The sequence below is a fragment of the Macaca fascicularis genome, chromosome X (genome assembly GCF_037993035.2).
Source record: "Macaca fascicularis isolate 582-1 chromosome X, T2T-MFA8v1.1".
Taxonomy (NCBI): Eukaryota; Metazoa; Chordata; class Mammalia; order Primates; family Cercopithecidae; genus Macaca; species Macaca fascicularis.
Window position 1 is genome coordinate 42,415,260 of NC_088395.1, and position 17,240 is coordinate 42,432,499.

Here is a 17,240-nt window from a genome sequence, read left to right on the forward strand (position 1 = left end):
CCCAGTTTGGGTTTCAGTTACTTCCTTAGTTCAGGATGTTGTAATGTTACAGTAGGTAGTCAGGCAGACATGAACAGGGCAGGGAAGCACACCCCTCCCCCATCCCACCAGGAATGTCAGGCAACCTTAGGTGATGGTCAGGTGGTTATTAAGGTGTCTCTCTAAAATAATAATTGGTTGCAGCCAGTGCCAGGGAAAGGCAGTCTCCCAATAAACAGAAACACCTGAAATTGGTGATCGGCAGCTTCCCAATATCTTAGGAGTTGGGTGAGTGGCTGAAGCATACGCATTAAGAGTCAAAATAGCAGGGTTTAACTGGTATAGGACCTTCTAGGGATGTTTGACTGGTTCCTATGAAAGGGAAGAATGCCTCAAGTGAGCATGCATACAACTTCAGTAAACACATCGTGCATGCTCACTTCCCAAGTGCTAGCAGGCCACTGCACATATGGACAGCCCACTCCAAGGGAAGAATCAGCCCACTCCAAGGGGAGAAGGGACACAAGACCCCGGAAGCATGCCAGCATATAAAACCCCAAGTCAAAAGGTCAAACCATGCACTTGATCTCTCAAGTCACCTGTTGGCCGTCTTCCAAGTGTACTTTACTTCCTTTCATTCCTGCTCTAAAGCTTTTTGATAAACTTTTCACTGCTGCTTTAAAACTTGCTTTGGTCTCTCCTTCTGTCTTACTCTCGTCAGTTGAATTCTTTCTTCTGAGGGGGCAAGAATAGAGGTTGCTGCAGACCCATATCGATTCACTGCCGGCAACAGTAATCCATTAATGGCCTGACTATCGTTTGTTCTTGTGAGTTATTACTATGAGTACAGTCTGGCTATAAGAATAGGATGAGGATTTCTCAGCAGTGACAACAGTGGTGGCAGTAGCAGAGAAGAAAGAATGACTATGTGATACATTGAATACTCAGTAGTATCTTACAGAATATTGCAAGATATCGATCACTTTATGTGTGTGAAGGCAGGTAATCATCACTGGGCAAAATTCTTCATGATTTGGGGATTTATATGTTGGTGAGGACCTCAAGAAGGTACTTGGAACAGTCTCAAGAAAAATGACACAGGTTTCTAGGTACGATCTTCCCTTCTTTCCAGGTTAGCCTGTTTTCACTTTGTGTTTTTGAAGAACATCATGCACTTGTCATTTTGCTCAGTGTCAATCCCAAAGCATCAGTTTAGTCATGGAAGGGTAATTTCTTTCGGTGGACTGAAAAGGAAGACCTACAATATGGGGAAGATGAAACTCTGTTGCTTTACAACAGTCAAGCTGGACATCAGGGGCAATCTGATTAAACATCTTGGGCAGAGAGACAGAGAAATTGCTGTGAGCTCTCTGTGGAGCGCCTTTCACTTTGGAAGTTTCTTGTTCACAAGAGTCATCTTCTGTCTAGCAAATGGCACCAACAGCAATTAGATATTATGCATTCAATGGCTATTTTATCTTCTGCCTTTTCTTATTTGTTTTCATTGTTGAAATAACAAGCTTTGAAAATATCATCGATGTCAGAGACATACGCCTTGACCTTCACCACTGGTTCCTGCAAACCCACAGGGAAAGCAGACAGCACAGTGAGCGAGGGCTTGATCCAGCGCAGGATTTTAATTTATCGTTTCTGGAACACAAACTGTAAAATGGATGCCATAAGAGGTACGAGTAGGTGTTGCTGCTGATTAGTGGGTTTAACCACATATATCTTCTTACTGGCCAAGTAAATAAAGTCACCGCCCAGAGCATTTAAGATAATAAACCATGAGAAACCATAAAGAATTGAAATGTACTTTTTCTACTAATTCTCTAGCACTGCTTTTACTTCACTCTGGTTGAGTAGGGAAGTGGTTTTTATGAGGTTGTATTATTCATTTTTTAAATAAATGTTTATTGAGCACCTATTATGTTCAAAGGATTATCTTAGGCCTTGTGTAAATAAACACCAGCACAAGGACAGGTATAAAAAGGGACAAACGGCATTACAAGTAGAGGGGTGAGTGTAGAGATTCTCATTTATTTCTTGCTGCCTTTGTCTCATGCTGATTCTTTCTTTTTCATTGATCTGAAAGGACATACTGGTAACTTGAAAGCTCATGACATTTCTCCTGATCCCCTTATTATTTCTGTGGCAAAGAAGCTCTTAGAACTTGTGCTGAGTGGAGAGTGGTGAGAGCCTCCTTGCTGATCACATTCCCCTAAGGCCTGGGTGTGACTGAAAGAGAAAATACCACTTTAGTCCAGGAAGCATTTGAATTGATTTTGGTGCACCCACACTGACTTCAGTAATACACCATTCTCTAGAGCACAGGCTTTCAGGAAACTCAACTGTGGTGGATGCCATGATGTGCTGATTGCCCTTCAGAAATGAAGCACTTACTCCCCCAGTTGCTGGGAGTGCTGCCTGCAGACTGTCTTCAGCTGTCAGACTTTTTGGAAATTGCCTCCACTGAAGAAGACTGCCTCACCTGAGATCTCACCTCCTTCCCGGGGAAGTTTGTATACAATGACTGAGCAGTGTACAGACGTGAAAGTCCGACCCCCTTGTTTTAGCCTGATATAACCCTGAAGGGCCACCCCAGATCCAGAGCTACTCTGGGGTTGGCTGAACCTTTGTTGGGCTTTCAGAACAGCCTAACTTCTCCTTATGCCCATTCTTGCTTCCTTCCCCTCCTCTTTGCAGGGCTGAACATCTAACATAGCACCTAATAAAGGTCGAGGCATGCTCATCTCTGTCTCAAATTCTGCTTTCCAGAAACCCAAACTGTGATATCGACCCTCCAGAACACAGCCTGAGCTCAGAAGCAGGTAGGAAAGGAGCATGAGAAACTACAATAGTCATCATGAAGCTCTTACACAAAAGGCTTGGGGACCAGGTGAAGCAAAATAGACACAGAGATAAGTAAACAAAATATTCTCTGTTCCTGTGTGGGCTTGATGAGTGCCTGGACAGTGGCTGAACCTTCCCAAGTTTAATGCTTCCTTCAGGAGCACTTGCAAGGCAGCTCTGGTGGTAACAAGTTCCCTCAGCATTTGCTTCTCTGAAAAGGAACTTATTTATCCTTTGCTTATGAAGCTTAGTTTGAGCAGATATGAAATTCTGGGTTGGGAATTCTTTTCTTTAGGAATGTTGAATATTGGCCCCTCAATCTCTTCTGGCTCGTAGGGTTTCCCTGAGAGGTCCACTATTAGTCTGCTGGGCTTCCATTTGTAGGTAACCTGGCCTTTCTCTCTGGCTTCCCTTAACATTTTTTTTTTTTTTTTTTCATTTTGACCTTGGAGAATCAGATGATTATCTGTCTTGGAGATGATATTCTTGTGGAATATCTTACCGGGGTTCTCTGTTTTTCCTGAATTTGAATGTTGGCCTGTCTTGCCATGTTGGGGAAATTCTCCTGGATGATATACTGAAGTATGTTCTCCAACTTGGTTCTATTCTCTCTGTCTCTTTCAGGTACCTCAATCAGTCATAGACTAATTCTCTTCACATAATCCCACATTTCTCAGAGGTCTTGTTCATTCCTTTTCATTCTTTTTTAAAATTATACTTTAAGTGCTGGGATACATGTGCAGAATGTGCAGGTTTGTTACATAGGTATACACGTGCCATGGTGGTTTGCTGCACCCATCAACCCATCATCTACATTAGGTATTTCTCTAATGCTATCCCTCCCCTTGCCCCCCATCCCCTGACAGGCCCCAGTGTGTGATATTCCCCTCCCTGTGTCCATGTGTTCTCATTGTTCAACTCCCACTTATGGGTGAGAACATGCAGTGTTTGGTTTTCTGTTCCTGTGTTAGTTTGCTGAGAATGATGATTTCTAGCTTCATCCATGTCCCTGCAAAGGACATGAATTCATCCTTTTTTATGGCTGCATAGTATTCCATGATGTGCAGAGCCACTGTGGGGCACTGCTGGGGGGATCCTTCCTTGACTGGATTGTTCGGAGTCTCCAAAGCCCGCAGACACAAATGGCTGAGTCAACCAAACAGCAGAGATGGCACCCACCCCTCCCCTTGGAGGCTCCATCCTGTCTCAGGCAGGCTTCACCCTGTTGCCAGTGGCTGGCTGGAATTTCAAGCCAGTGGGTCTTATCTTGTGAGATGCTGTGGAAGTGGGGTCCACAGAATGATGCTGCTTGAGTTCCTGGATTCTGCCCCCTTCCTAGGGGTATGTGTGGACCCTCTGCCTTGCCTGAGTTGCAGACATGTTTGTTGGGGATCATGGCGCCAGATTATGCAAAGCTTCTGGGTCTATGCATGCCTGAGAAGCTGCTCTGCCAAGACTCCACATAGCTCTGTGTGTCAGACCTAAGGTCCTGGTGGCATGGGCTCATGAGGGGATCTCCTGATCCATGGTTTGCAAAGATCTGTGGGAGAAGCACAGTTTTCCATGAGCACAAAATCATTCACCACTTCCCTTGACTGGGGTTCCCTTGGCTCTGTGTCATTCCCTGGGTGGGCCATTGCCCCCCCCACCCCGCCCGCTTTTCTTTTTTCTCTGTGGGTCGAGTTATTTTCCTCATCAGTCCCAGTGCGACTACCTGGATATTTTAGATGAAGGTGCTGTATTCACTTGCCCCTTTCTTTCCTCTTTGTGAGCGCTGCAGACCTCAGCTGCTTCTAATTGGCTATCTTGGCCCGTCTGAACTCTCTTTAAATTATATCCTGACTCTTTTGATTATTTTAGGTTGACATTTGATGATCAGCAGATGGGACCTGAAGCAAGCTTCCTACAATCCTCGCTGCTTTGCTAACATTTGGAACTTTAGTGCAGCATGAGTGGTTTTCACTTATTTGGCTTCATCAGAGCTGAAGAGGGTCCCTGGCATGGCTTCTCTCAGGTTTTGAATCTTCCTGGTTTTGGCTGAGATTCATACTTTATTCAGGCATTCTGATTCCACACTCAACAAAACTGGAATTGAAGCTTCGCTTTTAAAAGTAGGAGTTTCATTTGTTACTTCTTTAGAGATTCTGCTGTTTGCTGATACTACTATTAGTATAATTTGGTTTTGTTTTGAAAGCTAATAAAGTACTGATACATGCAACAACATGGATGAATGTTGAAAACATTATGATAAGCGAGGGAAGCCACTCACCAAGGACCACATACTGTATCTTTCCATTTATGTGAAATCTCCAGAATAGGCAAATTCCTAGAGACAAAAGTCAGATTAGTAGTTGCCAGGGGTGGAGGTGGGTGGGTGGGGGAATGGGGAATGATAACTAAGGGGCAAAGGATTTGTTGTCAGGTAATGAGAATATTCTAAAGCTGATTGTGGTGACTGATGCACAACTATACGAATACTATAAGCCACTGGATTGTAAACTTTAAATGGGTGAATTGCATGGCATGGTATGCCAGTTACATTTCAATAAAGCTGTCTAAAAAACACTCATGAAGAATAACTGGAAGCTCCTCAAGTTTAAAACATGCTATTATCTTGCCAGCCTAAGGCAATTTTTACAAAAGGCTCTCCAGACTATCTTCTAGTTCTCTAACCTAGATGGGCTACTTGAGCTTCTATCCACTACTTTCCTTTGACTGCTCACAGCAGTTCCACCCTTTGTCTGAACTCCCATCTCAGACCTAACCCTTGCCCCTCAGTCTGTCATTAGTGCATTGAACCTTTTTCCCTATGGCTCACACTGGTTCCACGGTCCTTACCCTCATCTCCACCAGCCCCAATACTGCTCTCCCTCCTGCCTCAGTCTGCCGAGCAAATTTCTAGCACATCATCAAATTAGCCTCCCTTGAACCCTTGCAGGTGTATCCCCCTTACAAAATATCATCTAGTGCTCTCAATAGAGACAAGGCTAGGAGACCAGTGGTCAGAGATGCTGGAGAGAGGGGTTTGAGCACTGGGAGGAAGATTGAATTAGAATGACCAATGCGTCTAAAAATTTAATGTGAACACAAATCAACTGAATTAACTGGGGGTCTTGTTAAAATGCAGATGCTGATTTGGCAGCTCTGAGACCTTAGGTTATGCATGCCTAATAAGCTCTCAGGTGATGCTCTGCTGGTCCTGGGACCCCACTTTGAGTATTAAGGAGACAGACCATCTCTGAGGTCTATTTTAGCTCTTACATTCCATCTTATACTTGACCAAGTTGATCACAGGAGACCCAGCTACATCCCATCTGGCACTGCTGATGCAGCTCATGAACAGCTCCTGCAGAGTTCCCTCCAGAGGCCCTGGAAGTGCAAGTTACAATGTAACAGTGGAAAATGGCTTTTCTCTTAAGCAGGATAATATTGCTTGCATTAAGAGGCATATCAACCAAAGATGGAACATAAAATATGATCAAAGTACCATCAAACCATCTTTGTCTCATCAAAGTTGATTAATTTCTGAGGAATGTTTTTATTTGACTTATATTTAAGTCTCATTTGTTAACGGATGGTATATAAAACCATTTTTAGAAGTTGGCAAACTGTGCCAGGAGTAACAGAAAAAGAGAACTCAAAAGTGTTATGATAATTTTTATTTCAACGATTGATTCACAACTCTAGAAAGTCAAGAGAGTAAAATCTATAATTTTTAGATTACACTAATCATTACCATCACCATGTTATTAATTTTATTATTATTTTAAATCAGAATAATTCATGAAAATGGTTTTAAAAATCCATTTGTGCAGAAACATGTGTAATAATAAACAGTAGTCCCTGATATCACCCCTTCCCAGTTGCATGTATTTTTAAATGACTCTGTCCCCTTTTTGTTTGTAGCTACTTCCACATTCCTAAATACAATGTATTATTCTACTATTTCTTGATGTATCAGTTGTACACATGATATATTGACTTCCTCTATAATAAATGAGAATTTTTCTTCTGTATTTCTTCTCTCCTCATCTTACTAACAAATTCATATGCCTATTTCAGTTCCGCTGTCAGTTACCTCTGTAGATTTAAGTAATACATTTTAATTATATCAACTAGATACAAAGTACAGAATCCTTAACTCTTCACTTTTTAATGAGAATCTTAAGGATGCTACCTTTTCTTAACTCTTCTCTCATATATCCACCTCCTAACTTTTGCCCCCATACACTTGCATTTCTATTTGAAGGTTCATAACAACCATGAACATATAATTCAAGTAAGTAAATCCTCTCCTTTTCTGTGGGTTAATTGTACAAGTGGAAAATCAAAAATGTTTACATCATTGTAGCTATGTAAATATTGTTCACTGCCAAAGTAGTGTTACTATGACATTTCATTTCTCCAAAGATAGTTCTTAAATTTTCTTATTGTCTTTTTATTGCAGTAATAGAATAGGCCCTCAACTTGAGATATTCTTACTCAAAAAGTACTTACTTTTTTAGTTAAAAGTCTCAGAAAATTCCCAGATCTTCTTTTCTTACCTTAACATAGTGTCTTAATCCATTTGGTGCTGCTCTAACAGAATACTACAGACTGGGTAATTGATAATGAATAGAAATTTATTAGCTTAGGGTTTTGGAGGTTGTGATGCCCAAGATCAAGGAGCTGGCATCTGGCGAGGGCCTTCTTGCCGTGTCATCCCATGGTAGAAGGCAAGAGGGAGAGAGAGAGCAAGAGGTTGAATTTACAACCTGAAGTCCTTTTATAATCAGCATCAATCTGTTCATGAAGGTAGAGCCCTCAAGACTAATTAGGCCCCACCTCCCAACAGTGTTGTCTTGGGGAATAAGTTTTCAACACATCCTTTTTGGGGGACATAGTCAAACCATAGCATATGGGTTTTGGACCTGTTTGAATTTTGTTATGTACCCAGCTCATCTTTTTTTTCTAGTTCTCAGTGAAGTTTGAGCTCAGATTGCTTCAGGACACAGGATAAGAACAAGCATCTGGCTCTTCAAAGCTTGCTCTGGAGTAAAAGACCTACAAATCTTAGATGATTATCTGAGTGCTGGAAGGTCAAGACTCCTTTCCCTTGCATCAGTATTTTTTAAACTGCAGCTCACTACCTAATACTGGGACGTGAACTGAATTTGCTGGGTCACAACCAACATTTTGAAGAAGTGAAATAGAATGAACAGACTTCATCACCCATAGTAAGGTTTAAGTATTAACCTTAATTAACCTTATTAAAATAATATGTATATGTATATATTTGTATGTGTGTTCTGATTGCATGCAAAATATATATTTATGTTGGTTGCTATTAAAAAGGTTTGAACAATCCTGCCTTGCTTGCTGAATGGGTCTCTTTTTGGCCTGATTTCTGGTTTTAAAGTTGCCCTTTTTGATCAGTGTATAACACTCCTTGGTATTGAGGAGATGGGACCTCACTGTGTCTAACAGAGCTTCAGGCTCTTCTTTTTTTCTGAAATTCATCTTCCCATGTGAATTACTGAGACCTGTTGTGGCTCAAGTTCCCTATGGATTTCTGGACCTCATCTTCACTGGGACTCCTGGTGGGAAATGGCTGGTCTCCCTTTGTGCCTTGCCTGGTGTATTGAAAACCAGAATAGATCATTTATTGATCAAATTATCTTCAAAGTAATCAAGATATAAAATAAGTAATACTGGTCAGAAAAGAATGTAGACAGTGAACATTTTCTTGAACTTCAAGTATATTATGCCAGTGTTAAAAAGTAATAAGAATAAAGATTACAGTACAAAAAGAGACAAAATGTATAGATGAATACTTTTTAATTACATGACTGTCATGTTGGGGGAAAATGGTGACATGGCCAGGGCACACATAAAGAAACATGTCTGAAAGCATTAATACCACCAGGTTCACAGAACAATTTTGTTCATGAAATAACAAAATTGAAGTACCTTGGTTTCTGTTTCTCTGTATTTATAACCATTTTGCTATCACTTCTTATTTTGAATCTACTGTTTAAATGCAGGGATGTGCTGTACTACAGGGGATGGAGCAAGGAACTTCATCCAAAGGGAGCTCCATTCACTTAGAACTGTTATCTTCTCTAGAAATGGGCCCATGTAGCTGAGACTACATGTGTCAGGATGTCTCTATAACTGGGAGTTCTCTGAATTCATTTCCTTGTAAATTACCTTGTTGATTGAAGAATAAGCAATACAAAATGCTGTTTTGAAGTTTATGTATATGTAATAGTTTTAAAGCTTAAAAGCAATCACGACAACAAGAGATTTTTTTTTTTTTTTACACGGATAGTATTTTCTTGCTGATGTGTTTAGAATTGCTAGCACATGGTGAAAATCAAGCAGACGGACTAGCTGGTGTTATGATTGTTTTAAAATAATCTATAAACAATGTAGTCTCTTACTGTCTGTACCTGGGATTGACTGTTCCCACTGCCCTACCTGTGGTACCCCAAATTCCAGGAAGAAAAGTGCCTCCTGCTCTTTTATTAGTTCTTTTGATAATGTGTTTAGAGTCCTCAAATAGAATTAGGGAAATGAAGCTGTGAAGCACAACACAATGTTTCTTGCTCACAGCTAGTCCCTCGTTTTCTTTTGGTAGACTTTAAGCCAGGGAACAGGTCTATGGACTTTTCTTGGCTCTAAGGTTGTACTCCCAGAAAGTGTGTATGTGTGTGTGTGTGTGGTGGTGGTGGGCAGGAGATGGATGGTAGGCTTTGGTTGGAATGAGGAAAACACACGGAAAGAAATTTGGCTACAGAAGGTTCATAGGATGCACATACATGCCAAGTGAAAGGAAATCCCTGGACCTCCATAATACTTCTAAGATAAAGTCTAATCAAAATCTTGGGTGATATTTGCCAATGTACTTCAAGTTTACATGGGCACTGCCTCTTTGCTTCTCACCCCCATCCTCAGTTGTTTTTCTCTCAGTTACAAACACCAACTCACCAACTCAAACTTTCCTCAGATTCTATAAGCAGAGCCACAGGTCGTTTGGTTTACCTTTTCTTTTATTTTTCTTCACTTTTCAAATAGGAGAACATCTGTGACTGACTTAATCTGCCTCCAGCATTATAAATGTGCCTTTGTTGCTTACTTTCTTACTTGTTTCAACGGCAAGGGTCCTAGCTTTGTACACATGTAGGTTACCAACTTAAGTCCACCCAGCCCAGCGTAACTTTCAGAGTTCAGTCGGGGGGTTTCTTCCAGAGGGAACAAGATACTTAAAATGGAGGAACGGCTTGGTGCTAATGAAATTGTTTCAAACAGGAACTCTCTACCTTCAAACTGTCTTCCTGTCTTATTTTGAGCTCACGATTCTCTTGCCTGAATTCCACATGAGAACTAGCCTGAGCTTCTTGATTTCTCCTCTTGTTTTATACACACTTGTATCCTGCCATGTATCGCCGGGCTTCCTACTGGCCTTAGGGCCAGCTTGACCTCTGCTTCCCCTTCAGATTCAGTTAGTGGAGAAGGTACTCTCATCTTTCAAGGTTTAGTTTCAAGGCTGCGCCTTCAATGCAGTCTGTTATCCCAGCCAAATGCCCTTTGTCCTTTCTCTACAGCCCTAAGTCCCTTACTCTGTTATTGCCCACGTGACTTGCAAAGCTGGGTGCTCTGCACTGTAGATATCCACTAGCGAGGGCGGGGGAGGCATCTTATGCAGCCAATGGTCTATAAACCACTTGAATATAGAGCCTAACTTATTGAACAATTTTTTTGTTCACTATACTGTGTACCATATGTCCTTGAACAAAATGTATGCACCATAAATTTGCTTAGTGGATAAAAAGTTAAAAAATGGAATGAGAGTTACAAAATGTATCCCAGCATTAATTGAGTGTGTGTGTATATGAGGCCATTATTTAAACATTTTCCACGATTCTGTTAATACAAAGCAATGCCTTTCAAAACAACAAGAAAAAGACAAATATTCCAATAGATAATTTGGAAAATAATGTGATCATTTAAAAAATATGTTGATTAGATATTTGTGTTTCTTCTTTTGTAAAATGTGTATTGAGTATCAATAGCAATCAAGGAAATACAAATCGAAACGACAGAAAGAAAGCCGCTTTTTGGCCTGAGTGGCAAAGGTCTTTTAAAACAGTGTAATACTTAGTGTTTGGAAAAGTTCCATGTGGGATCTGATATGCTGCTGAGAGATTGTAAGGTTTGATAACCTTTCTGAATAGCAGTTTGCATCAAGAGATGTAAAATGTGCATATTCTACAACCATTTTAGAAAACTGTTTGACAGAATATACTGAGAATAAAAATATACCATCTCAATACACTAGTATTTCCACTCCTAAGTATTAATACATATCCAACAGAAGTTTGTGTGTATGTGTCCTATGGTGAGCAGGTCTATGCACAGCTACCCTGAAAAGTCTGAGGAAGATGAGGGGCTGAAGAAAGAGGCTGATATATGGTACAAAACGAGTAGTACACAAACAAACGCATAGAGCAATGAAACAGAATAGAGAGCCCAGAAATCAGGCTGCACACCTACAACCAGCTGATATTTGACAAAGCTGACAAAAAACAAGCAATGGGAAAAGGACTCCCTATTCAATCAATGGTGCTGGGATGACTGGCTACCCATATGCAGAAGATTGAAATTCCACCCGTTCCTTACACCATACACAAAAATCAACTCGAGATGGATTAAAAACTTAAATGTAAAACCCACCCAAAACTATAAAAACCCTGAAAGACAACCTAGACAAAACCATTCTGGACATTGGGCAAAGATTTCATGACAAAGCTGCCAAAAGCAATTGCAACAAAAGCAAAATTTAACAAATGAGATCTAATTAAACTAAAGAGCTTATGCACAGCAAAAGAAACTGTAAACGAAGTAAACAGACAACCCACAGAATGGGAGAAAATATTTGCAAACTATGCATCTGACAAAGGTCTAATATCCAGCATCTATAAGGAACTTAAACAGATGTATAAGCCAAACAAACAACCCCATTAAAAAGTGGGCAAAGGACAAGAACAGGCACCTTTCAAAAGAAGACATACATGCGGCCAACAAGTGTATGAAAAAAAGCTCAACATCACTGATCATTAGAGAAATTCAAATCAAAACCACAATAAGATACTATCTCACACCAGTCAGAATGGTCATTATTAAAAAGTTAAAAAAAGTAAAGTAAAAGACATGCTGGTGAGGTTTTGGAGAAAGGGGAACACTCATACACTGTTGTAGGGGTGTAGATTAGTTCAACCATTGTGGAAAGCAGTGCGGCTATTCCTCAAAGAGCTAAAACCAGAACTACTATTCAACCCAACAATCTTATCACTGGGTGTGTACACAAAGGAATATAAATTGTTCTGTCATAAAGACACATGCACATGTATATTTGTTGCAGCACCATTCACAATAGCAAAGACATGGAGACAACCTAAATGACCATCAATGGAAGACTGGAATAAAGATAATGTAGTATATATACATGATGGAATATTATGCAGTCATAAAAAAGGAACCAGATTATGTCCTTTGCAGCAACGTGGATGGAGCTGGAGGCCATTATCCTTAGCAAACTAATGCCAGAATAGAAAACCAAATATAGTATGTTCTCACTTATAAGTGGGAACTGAATGATGGGAACACACGAACACATAGAGGGATACCACAGACACTGTGGCATCTCGGGGTGTAGGGTGGAAGGAGAGAGAGGATCAGGAAAAATAACTAATAAATACTTGGCCTAATACCTGGTATAGGTATTATACAAAATAATCTGTAAACAAACCTCCCTGACATGAGTTTACCTACATAACAAACCTGCATATGTATCTCTGAACTTAAAAGTTTAAAAAAAGAGGCTGATATATTCTGTTTCTCAGAAGGAAATATTTAACAGAGACTTACGAACAGAAGCCATGTCTGTCTCAGGCAGTGGTGAGACAAGATGGCGGATCCCCATACCATCATCCATCAGACCCTGTGCTCCATAGGGAAAGGGCATATGTGACTCAGAGGAATGTGTAGGACAATTGCTCAAGGGCAAGACACATGGTAAGTATAACATCAGGTTGTTTTAACCTAAGGGCAGGATTTACAGTAAGTACATGCTCTTATATAAGGAACAATAAACTGGAAATCTGGGAGGGCTTCCCGGTACTGGAGTTAATCAGAGGTCAGCGTAGTGGATTAGCATCCAAGATGGAGTTGCTCTAGCCCCTGCAGTATGTTAACCAAAAGACATGTTTTAGAATGTTCATAGCAGCACTATTCATAATAGCTCCAAATTGAAAAGTACTCAAATCCTCACCAACAGTAGAATGGATAAGTAAGCATGGCATATGCACACCATGGAATACCATCCAGCAGTGAGAATGAACAAATTATTGCTACACTCAACTACATGGATGAATTGCACAAATGACATAGTGTTGAGTGAAAGGGCCAGATTAAAAAAAAAAGAGTATGTAACAGAAAATGATTCTATTTATATGGCATTTAAACAGCGTTAAAAGTAATTTATTGTGTGAAAGGTCAATATAGCGGTTACCTTTGGGGTACTTAGGAACTGAGAGGGTGGCTTCTGGGGTGATAGAAATATTTCTTGATCTGGATTTTGGGTATTGGTTCCGTGGTTGTAGTCGCTTGATAAAAATTCCAGCAATGCCCTTATGGTTGGTGTATTTTTCTGTATGTATTTTATACTTCAGAAGAAACTATCTAAAGCCAGCATGTTCTTTCACCCAGTAATTTCACAACTAGCACTTTATGCCGGTGAAATAATTATACATATCCACAAAGAATTTATATGCAAGTATTTTCATTCAAAGTGCTGCTTTCAACAGTGAGAAATTGGAAATAATAGAAGCATCAAACAATAGTGAAGCGGTCAAACATAAAATGGTAGGATATTTACAGCTCTGAAAAGTCATGTTTATGATGACTACATAATGACAAGGAAAATTATGATTTTATGTAAAGTAAAAAGAGGCAGGACGTTAAACCGTGTACAGAGAATGATCATGATTTCATAGTGAAATATATTCTTGTTCAATGCCAACACTGGTTATTTTGAAGTAATAGGTTTTCAGGTGGTTTTATTTTCTTCATTATACTTTAATTTATATTCAAAATTATATGCAATGATTACATAATTACTTTTTAATCATAAAATGTATTTAAAATTTTTATGAACTCATGATCCAAAGAGGATTCTGCCATCCTCAGTCCATGCTTTTGCAAAGCTTATGAAAACAGTGAAGTCAAACAGGCAAACTCTTTTCTAGTTGGCTGGGCACGCAAGCCAGTTTTCTCTCTCCAGGCCTATTGACTCCCATAGAAGTATCTGAAGCCCACAAAAAAAATCTCACAAATCCTAGAGGGAGTTAAAAGTGAATTAACCTCATTTCTGAAAGGCAAATGTGGACTGACGGTAGAAGATAGGGACTGTAGGAGGCAGGAGGCCAGGTGAGAGGAATCCATTATTTTTCCATTTCCTAGGCTTATAGTGCAGTTACTATCCACGGGCTAAGAGAGAGAACTATTGTTAACAGCTACCTACTATTCTCTCTCATCCCCACAGCTCCGAAGTTGGATGGTTGCAGTGGAGGGCAAACTCTGGCAAATCCTTTTCTATGTGTGAGGCTGCATAACAAACTACCTTGTGCATGCCTTGGGAGAGATGGCTTGATTCAGCTTACATTCTTGATGTCAATCAGGGGCAAAGGAGGGTGGCATTTCTTAGACCAGGGCACCAGAACTTCATTAATGGATGTATATAATAAGCAAAGTATTCTACTTTTCAAGTGTCATATGCATAGTTCATCTTAGTTACAATAACTCACAAAACATCTTTAAAATCAGCATACAGATGTTTGTGGTCATTTTCAAAGTAGCTTTGCCATACCTAACAATTTGTTCCATGGTCAAAAGGACACTGCATGCAATTATTTGCAGAATGTTCAGAACATTTGTCAAGATAGAAGGTCTCAGGCAAAAGTGTCATAAAATGTCAAAACCATTTATGTTCAAACCCCCAACATCTGTGATTATATTCATTGTAAACACAATAAAACAGTATTAAATATTACATAAAAGATGTAGCTACATGAAATGGTACCTCAGGAGCTTGGTAAGAAGGCAAACAAATGTGCTCTGTGATAGTGAAACAAACAAAATCCAAACATAGGATGTGTGTCTGTCTATCTATCTAATAGATCTATTGGCAGTTGATGGGAATTAAAGGAGACTGTATAATTGAAGAGGTTGTGTGCAAAAGAAGGAATGGCCAGCATGGTGCATTAAAGAAAAAACATGGAGAATTGTCTGGAGAAAAAAAATGTCCTTTCAGGTGACAGGAACATCAGTTTGCCTGCAGGTTATATACTGCCACCATGGCAGCAATACAGAAGCTATGGAAACCTGATGCAATCAAATCATATATCTTCCTACCACCTACTTTGAGGTTTCATGAAGATGAAGACCATGCAGATCTGGCTGCCACTAATATTTCTCATGTGCAAACAGTTGGCAGGCACAGTTGGCACAGATCCTTTGTGCTTGTATTAATTTTTTAGGGCTGCTGTAACAGATTATCACAAACTTGGTGTCTTAAAACACAAATTTATTCTCTCACTGCTCTGGAGGCCAGAGGTCTGAAATAGTTACCACTGGGCTGAAATGAAGGTGTCAGTGGCAGAGCAGCACTCTCTCTGGGGGCTCTAGTTGTGAGTCCATTCCTTGCCTTTTCCAGCATCTGGTGCTGCCGAAGTTCCTTGGTGTGTGGCCTCATCACTCCAATCTTTAAGGCCATGATCTTCAAATCTCTCTCTGCTCTGTGTTTACATGGCCTTTTCCTTTGTGTATGTGTAGTCAAATCCCCCACTGGCTCTCTCTTAGCAGGATGCTTGTGACTGCTTTTAGGGTTCACCTGGATAAAACCAGGATATGTTTCCCATACTGACCGCTTCTGCAAAGAGCCTTTTACCAAACAAAGTAACATTAAAAGTTCTAGGGATTAAGAACTGATGTCTTTGGGCTCCATTTTTCAGCCTACTACAATAAATATTTGTTGAATGATTATTGATTCTGCTAATAGGACTTTTCAATCTATCTAGAAGTTTTATCTCTCATTGAAAATTAGTAAATGTTCACTCTGAATTTACATGTGAATCTCTAGTAAGCCTTGTTAGTTGGAGGCAGCATCCAGCATATAATCATCTCAAAGACTCTGAGAAAGCTGAGTTTGTTGAAGCACCATCCTGGACAGTGATGAAATCACTAAAGTGCTTTCTGAGGAATACTCACATTCTGACTTTTACCGAAGAGAGCTTTTGTCAAGAAAAGATTTCCTGAACCAAAAATTCTACTTCTACAGCTTTGTTTTGAAAGCAATTTAAAATCACATTTAAAAATTAAAAGTTTGATAAAATGCTTTAGCAAGACTTTGCTGCCGGCTTGGCATTGCTCAAAAATTAAATTCGATATGGATTTTTAAACTCACAGCAAAATAACAATGAAAATACATGTATATAGTTTTTTTTCTGTTAGAGATCAGCCTGAAGTATATGTCTATGTTTGTTGGTAGGATCAAAGTCCCAATTAAAGCCCTGCCCATTTGTTTGAACATAAACTGCAGAGTGAAATATTACAGGGCTTGATATCTTTCTCTCTGCTTTCAAACACAGAGGAGATGACTGAGCTGTTGAGCCCCAACAGCTTCTTCCTTCTTCCCTGGTAGGATTCTGCACCTTTCATTCTCTTTGATGCTGGGCAGGGATGACGCCACTCACCAATCTGGGCTCCTCCTCCTCTGCCAATGACAAGGTGAGCCCACTGGGTGAACAGCTTTCCCTGTTATCACACTAACACTTTGGATTGTGTTGAAGACTGTTCTTTGAGGACTCTGAGGAACTTACACAGATATATTTGTTATCCTCCCTGTAATCCTTTGAAGTGGCAGAGACTGTGGACATTTGTGAATGACATAGATGATGCTGGTCCTGCCCTCAAGTTTACTTAAGCTTATTATGTCCGTTATCTGGCATTCTGTCAACCAGGACTCTCTCTTAATCAGCAGATCTGAACATCAAAGTAGACTGAGATTAAAAAAAAAAAAAAATCCCTGTTATTCATATTAACCCTGAGTCATTTAAGGAACCCTAAAGGGCTTTTAGAATTATCTAACAGAAAATTTGGTGTATTTATCCATGGCTTTAGTATTCAGTATGGATTTTTGATAATCAAAATCTTTAAGAATTTTTAACCTTCAAATGCTATATCCTATTGCTTGATTAGTAAGACTACCAATGAACTTTGGACCTTTTAAAAAATTTAGATACATATGCCTTATGCCAGACCCATTAAATCAGATCTCTTGGATGGGACCAAAGCTTCTCTCTCTCTCT